The 11,302-nt window shown below is 44.5% G+C and overlaps 1 pseudogene; it reads right to left on the bottom strand.

The window, feature by feature from the left end:
- Positions 1–811: 811 nt before the first annotated feature.
- On the bottom strand, positions 812–2,472 carry LOC132799850 (photosynthetic NDH subunit of subcomplex B 2, chloroplastic-like; annotated as a pseudogene).
- Positions 2,473–11,302: the final 8,830 nt, after the last annotated feature.

Raw genomic sequence — 11,302 nt, 5'->3', positions numbered from 1 at the left:
GGGACTTGTATGGCATATATGGTCCTTGAAGGCTAAAATTCCCAACGTTGACCAGTAGTTTTGTTGAATTAAGCTGCGAAACAGACAGAAAGACAGGTTTAACAATTGTAGTTCTTTGCTCTGTCTGCAATTTACTCATAGAGATTACTTGTCATGTTTTCAGATTGCTACATCTCTAAAAGAATTTGATTGGAACGGGGGGCTGCTAAGAATGATCCCAAATCTTTTGGTGGAAAGTTATAAAAACTTTAATACTAAAAGAACTAATAACTTCATCACAATTCTGTATGGATTTTTTATTATCTGGAATGCTATTTTTGTTACTGCTTGTTGGGTTTTTGTTTGGTTTTGACCAATAAGACAATGTTGGATGTCAGATTAATGGAAGCAGTACTTGTTTAAAACTGATGAGGCTCTTAAACATCTTGCTTTTGTTGGCTTGGTGTTGCCTTCTACATGCATATATAGGGATAAAGACTGTCCTACTCCAAATTCAAACTTCTTGAAAATTTGGACAGACAGGGTTCATTTTTGGTTTCAGGATGAATTCTAACGGTCAGAGCTTAGTTTTTCTTTTCTTTTTTTTTCTTTTTTCTTTTTTTGACATACATTCAACTTATTTAAAAAAAAAAAAAAAAAAAAAAAAAAAAAAAAAAAAAAACAAAGTTGCTTTTATGGATTGGAGGAACTGGTGTGTAGAACTTAGTAGAAAAAAGGAAAATGGGGTGAAAAATAAAAGAGAAAGAAGGGGGGGAAAAAAAATGAAAGAATGAATTAAAGAAGAAGATGGAAATTTTATATGAAAAATTAATTACAAGTTATCATGCTCTATAACATGTGCTCCTCTCCAATCCTCACCAGGCTTTACAACAAGAGGTACCAACATGGATGTAGGACCAGTGCATATGAAATATTCCTTACCATATTTTTCAGAGAAAGAACCAGGGCTTGATAAGTAGATATCCTCAAATCCCATCCTTATTACCCTGAAGAACAATTCTCGTCCCTGAAAACGATAACAATCATATTAGAGTTGCTAACTTAATTAAGAGACTAATAATGGTGTGCCATTTTTCTATTTGTCAGCATTTGATCCCATTTCTTTTTGCATTAGTACAGTTTTGTTTCGAAAAAGTTCAAATTCTACAACATCACTTCGTAAACAAAACTTGGCTTTGATTAAAAGAAAGTTGATAGCAATGTAACTGATCAAGAGTTTCATATTTTGAAGGTGGTTTGTCGTAAAATGCCTTCAATATCGCTTTAGGAGGGGCTGCATAAACTCTGCTGAGCTTGTTTTTCAGAATGGTGAAAGACACATCTTGAGAAGTCCACAAACCTGGTTTCTTTTCAGGCTTATAGGTGTGAGCAGTAAGAACAGCCTCGAAGACCTTGGATTGCTGCCCCATTTTGCTTTTTGAACTTGAAATGGCTAAGTATAGCATTTGTAAGAGTCACATTCTTCTTTCCTTTGTTCTTCACAATGTGTGCTGTTGCCATGCTTACTGGATGTAGTGTAACGACATAGATTAGATCAAGTACTCCACTTGTGCAGCTGGGCTCTACCTGCAGCAAAGAAGCAATGGCATGGGAAAAAAAGAAAGAAAGAAAAGAAGAACATTTTCTTCCCTGGTTTCATCATTTTAGAACTATTTACTCTGATTCTCACAAAGATATGATTTAGGCATTTTACCCACTCAAGAATCCCCCTTCCAAAACTCTGCTACTACTTAAATTCAACTAATCGAAAGTGGACAAATTGGACAATAGGTACCCAACATAACTTTGGTGGAATTGGACACAAAACATTAGCAATAGGAAAATGGCTATTACAGCAAGGATTTTGGAGTAAATAAACCAAATGAGGCCTAGACTTTCACTGAGAAAATTAGAAGCATCAAGAACCATATTTTGGAGTAAATAAACCAAATGAGGCCTAGACTTTTATTGAGAAAATTAGAAATGAGGCCTAGACTTTCATTGAGAAAATTAGAAGCATCAAGAACCATACCATCTGAACCTTTGCCAATGGAACAAGACAGTTGAATTAAGCAGTACCTGGAGAGCCTCAATGGCATCAGAATCAACATCTTTTACAGTCCACTCAGCAGGCATAAGTGACCCTTTTGATCCAGGCTCTGATGCATCATTGATGACCAAACTCCTTTGGTTCTAGTAGAGGCTGAACCATTTGCAGGAATTGTATAAAGAACCTCCTCATAGCCATCATCTTTCCAGTAGACTTTAGGCTTGTATGATGTAACAAGAGCATCAGGTACCTGTAGCTTTAAGGAACTACCATTCTTTAACAGTAAGCTCAACCATTGGAATGTTGTCGGATTGCCAAAACTTAATGCCCTTTCTGCTGAATTTCTCATTAAGGTTATCAGGAACGTAAACTGTGGTTGTTGCTGGGGAACGAGCCTTTAAGATGTTCGGTTTCGAAAGAGATAAGGAAACAACAGACGGCATTAGGGAGAGAGAAGAAAACTCTTCCCAGTTTCAGCAACACATACACCAGTGGTTTTGTCTATAAGGCTAATCAGCAAATAAAATATTTGTTTTAAAGTAAATATAGTAGTAAAAATCAGCAAATAATTATGAATAACCAAAACACAAAAATAAACTCCCTCCCAAGTCCTAGCAATCTATATTAGTGGGGCTGGTCTACTACCAAAAGTACTAACCCCTTGTGGAAGAAACTCTCCCACATCAAGAGTCTTCAAGAACAATTGGCGTTATTGCCACAGTTTTATTGCTTTTGGCTAAGCTATTTTGTCTTACAATATCTTCCAACAACCCAAAAAATAAATAAATAAAGGGAGACTCTCTTTCCCATTTTACTTTCTTTTTTTTTTTTTTTTTAATGCATCATTGACATCGGCCGCGTTTCAGTGTAGGAAATATGTAACACCCCGTCCCGAATCGCACCGGAATCCGTGCACGTTGACCGAGGTTGACCGTTGACCGTTGACCGAAGGGGTCAAAGTTGACTTTTTGACTCGGTGGGAATTTCGAGTTGACCAGGGTACCGTGGCGAAGTGCATGACGCCCTGAGTTCGTAGACTAGTAGCACGTCGAAAACGGAGCTACGGTTTGAAAGTTATGGGCAAAACAAGTTGAAGTGTAAACTGTCTAAAAGGTGCCGGGAGTTGACTTTTTCTTGTGATGTAATTGTGAGTTGACTCTTGTATGGTTGTAAAGTACTCGTCGATACGAGTTCATAGACTAGCGGCACGCTTAAATCGGACATCCGGTTAAAAAGTTATGGACGTTTGAAGTTTACCGGATACCGTATTATTTTAATGTTTTTGGGTCGTGAACAGTGAAATGCCACGTGTCAGCTTCTGAGTGGTCCACGTGGCATGAACAGTGTCATGCAGGGTTTTAATTTTGAAAAAACTCTCGGGGAAGAGAGAGAAAGAGAGAGAAGAGAGAGAAAGAGAGAGAGAGGAGAGAGAAGGAGAGAAAGAGGACCCGTCGGCCGCCGGTCATTTTCACGTTTTTCCGGCCTAGTTACTGTACACACGCCGGCCAGCCAGATTGCCCACCTCATTTCCGGCAAAACCTCCAAATTTCACGGCGAACGGCCGCCGGACGCGCCCGGATCGGACGTCCGAAGTTTGGCGGCGATTTTTCCCCTCCACCGCCGGCCACCGCGAATCGGCACTGTTCCGGCCATTTTCCGGCCACACGCGCCTGACAGCCTTGATCCTCTCCTCAAGTCCGGCCTACCCACCAAAAATCACGACCATCGGACCACCGACGCGCCGGGATCGGAGCGTTTTCCGGCGAGGGGTCGAAAATCTTCAAACGGTGATTTCTCCGCCGTCCGACCTCCGTTTTGCTCACCGTCGGTCCCGTTGGATTGCTCTCCTCACGATCTACAAATCTGCAAAATTTCACAGCAAACGGCCACCGTCGGAAATTACTGTTCCGGCGACGGTTGCCGGTGATGTGGCGGCCCGCCGGAAAGTACTGTTCCGGCGAGTACCCTGAAAATTCCGGCCAGCTCCAGTCCGCAGTGTTCGACCTCCTGAACCCAAATCCGACTTCCGTTTCCACCAATTCGCGACGGTTTGGGAGAATTGCGGAGCCGAAACCCGAAAAGCTTCCCGATAAAATTCCGACCCCGTCGGGTACGATCATCGGAAATTAAGACCGGATCTGTGATTAGCATCACTCGAGCTTCGATTCGGTATATAATTCGTAAATTTTAGTTATCGTTTGGTGTTCGCTCCCCGGGTACCCATTTGGGGATTACCCGAATAAAATATTAATATTTGTGGTTTTGGTACTGTGGATGTTTTAGGTGCACGTGCAAGTAGCGGAGTCGATCCTGCGGAGGATCTTGATTGAGATACGTGCACAAGGTGAGTGACCCACCTTCAAATTAATTTGGGGAATTTAATTGATGAATATATTATGTGTGAATTAAATATTTGGAATTTAATTTCTATGTGCCAAATATTTATTGGATTTATTGTAGAATTATTTATGAATTTATTGGATTTAAGAAAATGTGCATTTTATAAAAGTATGCCATGTGAAATTATTTTATGGATTTGAGGATTTTGAAATTGGTGTGGTTTTAATGGTAAATTGGGTACGATTTGATTTTCAAATATTTCAAGGAAAATATTTGGTTATGTTGGTGATTTCAATTTTTATGAAATATGCCCATAAAATATTATGGGATTTGATTATGATATTTCGAGAAATTATTTATGCTTGGAAAAAATGTGGATATTTGAATTGATGGATTTGGGAGTTGGTGGATTTGAAAATCATGGGATTTATGGTATTAATTATAAGGAAATTGTGGAGAATTTCCCGGTTCAAGCGGATGGATTATGCCCGCTATGTTTATGAAAAATGTGAAATTTGTTTTATAATTTAAATTGTGGATTTTATGATTTTTAGATGCACCGTGCACGTACTGGTGTTCTGATTATGTGATATGGTATATGTGATATGGATATTGTGCACACGGATATGATTAGCGCGCAGGTGGGTGTGAGTAGCGCGCGGTTGATATTATGAGGGTGTCCTGTGGATGCCATCGGAGAGGGCGGCCACCCCCCATTGGCCGGGACACCAGGTTAGCAGCGGCGCAGTGGGACGCCACGCGACCGTATGCCGGTTTCTTTCTATAACCTCCTGTCTGGCGGTACCTTGGGACGCTGGGTACTGTTGGCACCACTGGTATATAGTGGGTGCATCAAATGATTTTCAGAACTGTGTTTTAAAAATAAAATGTTAATGAAAAATATAATTGTTACCGCTTCTGGTATTTAATTGATGTCTTGGTTTTCGGGAAATATGAATAAAGGGTTTTGTGAAAATGTTTTAAAAGGGGAACCTTTCCAACTGAGAGAATTGTAAGGGTTTTGAGAGACATTATTATTTCCAAATAATTATTAGTTATATACCTATTACCGTGGTATGATAGTGTACAGTAGTAGGGTCGCTCACTGAGATGATTAGCATCTCACACTCTTAAATTCCGTTCCTCTAGGTACCAGGTTGTCGGTGTTCACTCGGAGCGGACTTGATCTTCCTCGCTGTATTTGTTCGCGCAGTACCTTGTTCTTCTTTTACTGCAGTTGTAATATTTCGTTCACTTTTGCTGTATTCTGTATTTTGTAGTACTTCATAAAGCTCTGTATACTGTATGGGACACTTATGTATTTGTATTGCACTGGATTACTGTATTTTTATTTTGGAGTGCTGAAATTTGTGGAACCAGTTCGTCGTACTGTGGGAGGAATAAGGGAACAATTATAGAAGTGTGTTTTCAGTGCAGGAAATTTTGTGGTAAGTCCATCCCTTAGGGGAGGTTCTGCCGGATCTTCCACAGAAGGGTCCGGTAGGGTTTCCCTGGGATCAGGGCTTGTCTAGGGTTCCGGTGGGGAACTTTGGACGGGTCCTGACAGTTGGTATCAGAGCATAGGTTCTTGTAATCCTAAGGGACTGTGCATTGCTGTACAGCCCATCCGTAAATTCCTTCCTTTTGTAATCGTGCTTAAGTGTCCCTGTTTCTAAACTCCTGTTTGTTTCTTCAGTAATCGACTACGATGAGTCGGCGGGACACACGTAGAACTCGGGAACGCTCGGCTGAGAGTTCCGGGAGTCGATCAAGCCTTAGAGATCTGGTCTCTCAGCTAACTAGAGCCTTAGGAGGTTCAAGCTCTAGTAACCGATCCGTGGATCAGGCTCGACGTTTAGGAGCCGTGGAGTTCGATGGAAGCCAAGGCCCAGCTGCAGCCTTGAAGTGGCTATCCAGCATGGAGAAAATCTTGGAAGAGGGGATGCAGTGCCCCGATGAGGATATGGTGAGGATTTATGGGTTCATGTTAGAGGGAGACGCCCGGAAGTGGTGGCAAATGGAGAAGACCCGCAGAAGGCATACGTGGGACCAGTTCAAGATTGCCTTCTCTACTGAGTTCTGTCCTCCTGCCTACCGTGAGGCGAGAAGGAGAGAGTTCGAGGGACTGCGCCAGGGAAACATGACGGTGACAGAGTACGAGAGGAGGTTCCGGGAGCTGTCAGAGTTCTGCATGCACTTGATTCCCGACGATCACGCGAAGAAGGTGAGGTTCATAGACGGGTTGAACGAGAGCATCGGCTACACCCTTTCTGGGTCAGTACACCCCACCTATCAGTCCGCCAGGGATGCAGCGCTCGAGCTAGAGAGACAGGCGGAGATACACAGACCCTCGAGGCGCAGACCGTTCGAAGGTTCGTACAGCGGGGTACCTCGACAGGGGGCATCTAAGAAGAGTCATAGTTCAGGCTCAGACAGTGGTGGGTTCAGCCCTCGAGGCAGATTTCAGAGGAGAGGCGGCTATCGTATGCCCCAACCAGCGCGCCATTCCATCAGCGGCGGCACGAGCTCATATCAGCACTCAGGGTTTAGCCCCAAGCCATTCTGCAGACGTTGCAATAGAGCACACCATGGGATTTGCCAGTTTGAGGGTGTGTGCTTTCAGTGTGGACAGGCGGGACATATTAAGAGAAATTGCCCTTATGGAGAGGCGGGAGTGTTAGGGGCGAGCCCACCATCACATCAGGCCAGCGGATCGCGGGGTCAGAGTTCCCGAGGGAGTTATGCAGTAGGAGGTTCATCGGGATCAGTCCCACAGCCTGTTGGACCGAGCAGGGGTAGAGGACGGAGGCCCCAGCAGACAGGGCAGGGTCGAGTGTTTGCGATGACGCAGCAGGAGGCCCTAGCTACACCGGACGTCGTGGCAGGTACGTTGAATATATTTGGTAATGATGCATTAGTACTTATAGACCCGGGAGCAACACATTCATTCATCTCCAAGGAATTCGTCACTCGGGTCGGTATGACCCCTACTCCTTTAGAATGTCTAGTAGAGATAGCCACTCCTGCAGGAGAATCCTTGTGGCCTAGCCAGTTAATCAAGGAATGTTTCTTCTGCATCGAAGATCAAGTGATGGAGGCGGACTTGATCCTGTTGGATCTGTCCGGACTTGATGTAATTTTGGGCATGGATTGGTTGGCAAGGAACCATGCATCTGTAGACTGTTTCAGCAAGGAAGTTACATTCAGGAGGCCAGGGTTGCCAAAAGTAGTATTCCGTGGAGGAGTTGGAAGGCCCTTACCGAGGTTGATATCTACCCTTACCGCCAAGAAGCTACTGAATAAAGGTTGCCAGGGGTATTTGGCTCATGTGATAGATACCCGAGTAAGTGGGGTCAGGTTGGAAGACATGCCCGTTGTGAGGGATTTCCCGGACGTGTTTCCTGAGGAGTTACCAGGATTGCCTCCGGAAAGGGAAGTTGACTTTCCCATTGAATTGATTCCAGGCACCGTGCCTATTTCTCTACCACCGTATCGGATGGCTCCAGTGGAGTTAAGGGAGCTAAAGGTCCAGTTGCAAGATTTGGTAGATAAGGGGTTTATTAGACCAAGTATATCGCCGTGGGGAGCCCCAGTTTTGTTTGTAAAGAAAAAGGATGGTAGTCTAAGGCTGTGTATAGACTACCGACAACTTAATAAGGTCACCATTCCTAACCGCTATCCGTTGCCAAGGATAGATGATCTATTCGACCAACTCCAAGGTGCCAAGGTGTTCTCCAAGATCGACTTGAGGTCGGGATACCATCAGTTAAGGATCCGAGAGTCGGACATTCCTAAGACTGCCTTTAGGACGAGGTACGGACATTATGAATTCCTAGTGATGTCGTTCGGACTCACCAATGCCCCAGCAGCTTTCATGGACTTGATGAATAGGGTGTTTCGTCCGTACTTGGATCATTTTGTCATTGTATTTATCGATGACATTCTGATCTATTCAAGGAGCCAAGAAGAGCACGTGAGGCATTTGAAGAGAGTGCTCCAAACTCTAAGGCAGCATCAGCTATATGCTAAATTCGACAAGTGTGAATTCTGGTTGAATCAAGTGGGTTTTCTCGGACATATCGTGTCGGCAGAAGGTATCTATGTGGACCCTGATAAGGTAAAGGCAGTGTTGAGTTGGGAGCGCCCTACCACTGTGAGGGAGGTACGAAGTTTTCTTGGATTAGCGGGTTACTACCGTCGTTTTATTGAAGGGTTTTCAAGGATTGCCGGGCCGCTTCATAGATTGACCCGAAAGAATGTTGAATTTAGTTGGACGGACAGGTGTGAACAGAGTTTTCAGGAGTTGAAGCAAAAGTTGACATCCGCACCTGTTTTAACTTTACCTGATGGGAATGAAGGTTTTGAAGTTTATTGTGATGCATCCCATCAAGGGTTGGGTTGCGTGCTAATGCAGAATCAAAGGGTGGTAGCGTATGCATCTCGGCAATTGAAGCAGCACGAACAGAATTACCCTACGCACGACTTAGAATTGGCGGCGGTAGTCTTTGCTCTAAAGAAGTGGAGGCACTACTTGTATGGGGCCACGTGCCAAATCTATACCGACCACAAGAGCCTCAAGTATATTTTCACTCAGAAGGAGTTAAATATGAGGCAAAGGCGATGGATGGAGTTGTTAAAGGATTATGACTGTGTGATTGACTATCACCCGGGTAAGGCGAATGTAGTGGCAGATGCTTTGAGTAGGAAGGCTACTGGATCCCTTGCTCACATCCAAGTCATCCAACTACCTCTCATGGTGGAGTTGAAGAAGATGGGGGTGTTAATGCATATGCATCCTTCAGGAGTTCTCATGGCTAGCTTCCAGGTACGACCGGTGTTGGTGGATCGTATAGTAGAGACCCAAATGGAAGATCCTAAGTTGAGGACAATTAAGGGCAAGGTACAAGAAGGTCTTGATCCGGAATTTTCCATAAGGAGGGATGGAGCCCTCGTGTATAAAAGACGACTTTGCGTTCCGGATATCCCAGGACTCAAGAAGGAGATTTTGGAGGAGGCGCATAGCTCGATGTATGCGATGCATCCTGGGAGTACCAAGATGTATCGGACGCTTGTTAAGTATTATTGGTGGATTGGTATGAAGAGAGAAGTGGCAGACTTTGTATCAAAGTGTTTGATTTGTCAACAAGTGAAAGCAGAAAGACAGAAGCCTTCGGGACTACTCCAACCTTTACCGATTCCCGTGTGGAAGTGGGAAGAACTCAACATGGACTTCGTATTCAAGCTTCCTTCCACACCTAGAAGGTACGACGGCATTTGGGTAATCATTGATCGTCTCACCAAGTCGGCACACTTCCTACCGGTACGAGAACGTTTTTCGCCCGAGAAGTTAGCCCAGTTGTTCGTGCAACGCATTGTAAGTCTTCATGGAGTACCGTTAGCCATCGTCTCCGATCGAGATCCGCGCTTTACTTCACGACTATGGCGGAAGTTGGCTGATGCACTAGGAGCAAGACTTAACTACAGCACCGCTTTTCACCCACAATCTGATGGACAAGCAGAGCGCACAATCCAGACATTAGAAGACATGCTAAGGTCTTGCATTATGCAATTTAGCGGTAGCTGGGATGAACAACTGCCACTGATAGAGTTTGTCTACAACAACAGTTATCAAGCGAGTACTGGAATGTCCCCGTATGAAGCTTTATATGGGAGGCAGTGTCGGACACCTTTGTGTTGGAGTGAGGTAGGAGAAGAGAGGCTCCTTGCAACAACTAATGCGGTCGGATCTGAGTATTTAAGGATGACCTTGGACAAGGTGAAGATCATTAGGGATCGATTGAAGGTTGCCCAAGATAGACAGAAGAGTTACGCCGATGTGCGTAGAAAGGATTTGGAATTCGAGGTAGGAGATTGGGTATTCCTAAAACTATCTCCATGGAAAGGAGTAGTACGTTTTGGACGACGAGGTAAGTTGGGTCCTCGTTATATTGGGCCTTACGAGGTTACGGAGAGGATTGGCCCGGTGGCGTATAGGTTGGCGTTACCGGAAGAGCTAGCTCGAGTACACAACGTGTTTCATGTGTCAATGCTACGGAAGTATATTGCAGACCCTTCGCACGTACTCGAGAGTCCGGATATAGAGATAAGGGAAGATCTTTCGTATGTGGAGCAGCCAGTACAGATTTTGGATCGCGAGGAACGCACGCTACGCAACAAGACTATTCCTCTAGTTAAGGTCTTATGGCGGAACCACTTGGTCGAGGAAGCAACGTGGGAACCCGAAGCACAGATGCGTGAGCAGTACCCGTATCTGTTCCAGTGACGTGCGGAAATTTCGAGGACGAAATTTTTGTAAGGGGGGAAGGCTGTAACACCCCGTCCCGAATCGCACCGGAATCCGTGCACGTTGACCGAGGTTGACCGTTGACCGAAGGGGTCAAAGTTGACTTTTTGACTCGGTGGGAATTTCGAGTTGACCAGGGTACCGTGGCGAAGTGCATGACGCCCTGAGTTCGTAGACTAGTAGCACGTCGAAAACGGAGCTACGGTTTGAAAGTTATGGGCAAAACAAGTTGAAGTGTAAACTGTCTAAAAGGTGCCGGGAGTTGACTTTTTCTTGTGATGTAATTGTGAGTTGACTCTTATATGGTTGTAAAGTACTCATCGATACGAGTTCATAGACTAGCGGCACGCTTAAATCGGACATCCGGTTAAAAAGTTATGGACGTTTGAAGTTTACCGGATACCGTATTATTTTAATGTTTTTGGGTCGTGAACAGTGAAATGCCATGTGTCAGCTTCTGAGTGGTCCACGTGGCATGAACAGTGTCACGCAGGGTTTTAATTTTGAAAAAACTCTCGGGGAAGAGAGAGAAAGAGAGAGAAGAGAGAGAAAGAGAGAGAGGAGAGAGAAAGAGAGAAAGAGGACCCGCCGGCCGCCGGTCATTTTCACGTTTTTCCGGCCTAGTTACT

The sequence above is a fragment of the Ziziphus jujuba genome, chromosome 11 (assembly GCF_031755915.1).
Source record: "Ziziphus jujuba cultivar Dongzao chromosome 11, ASM3175591v1".
NCBI lineage: Eukaryota > Viridiplantae > Streptophyta > Magnoliopsida > Rosales > Rhamnaceae > Ziziphus > Ziziphus jujuba.
The sequence above is the reverse complement of the archived record's forward strand: the minus strand, read 5'-3'. Positions and strand labels throughout refer to the sequence as shown.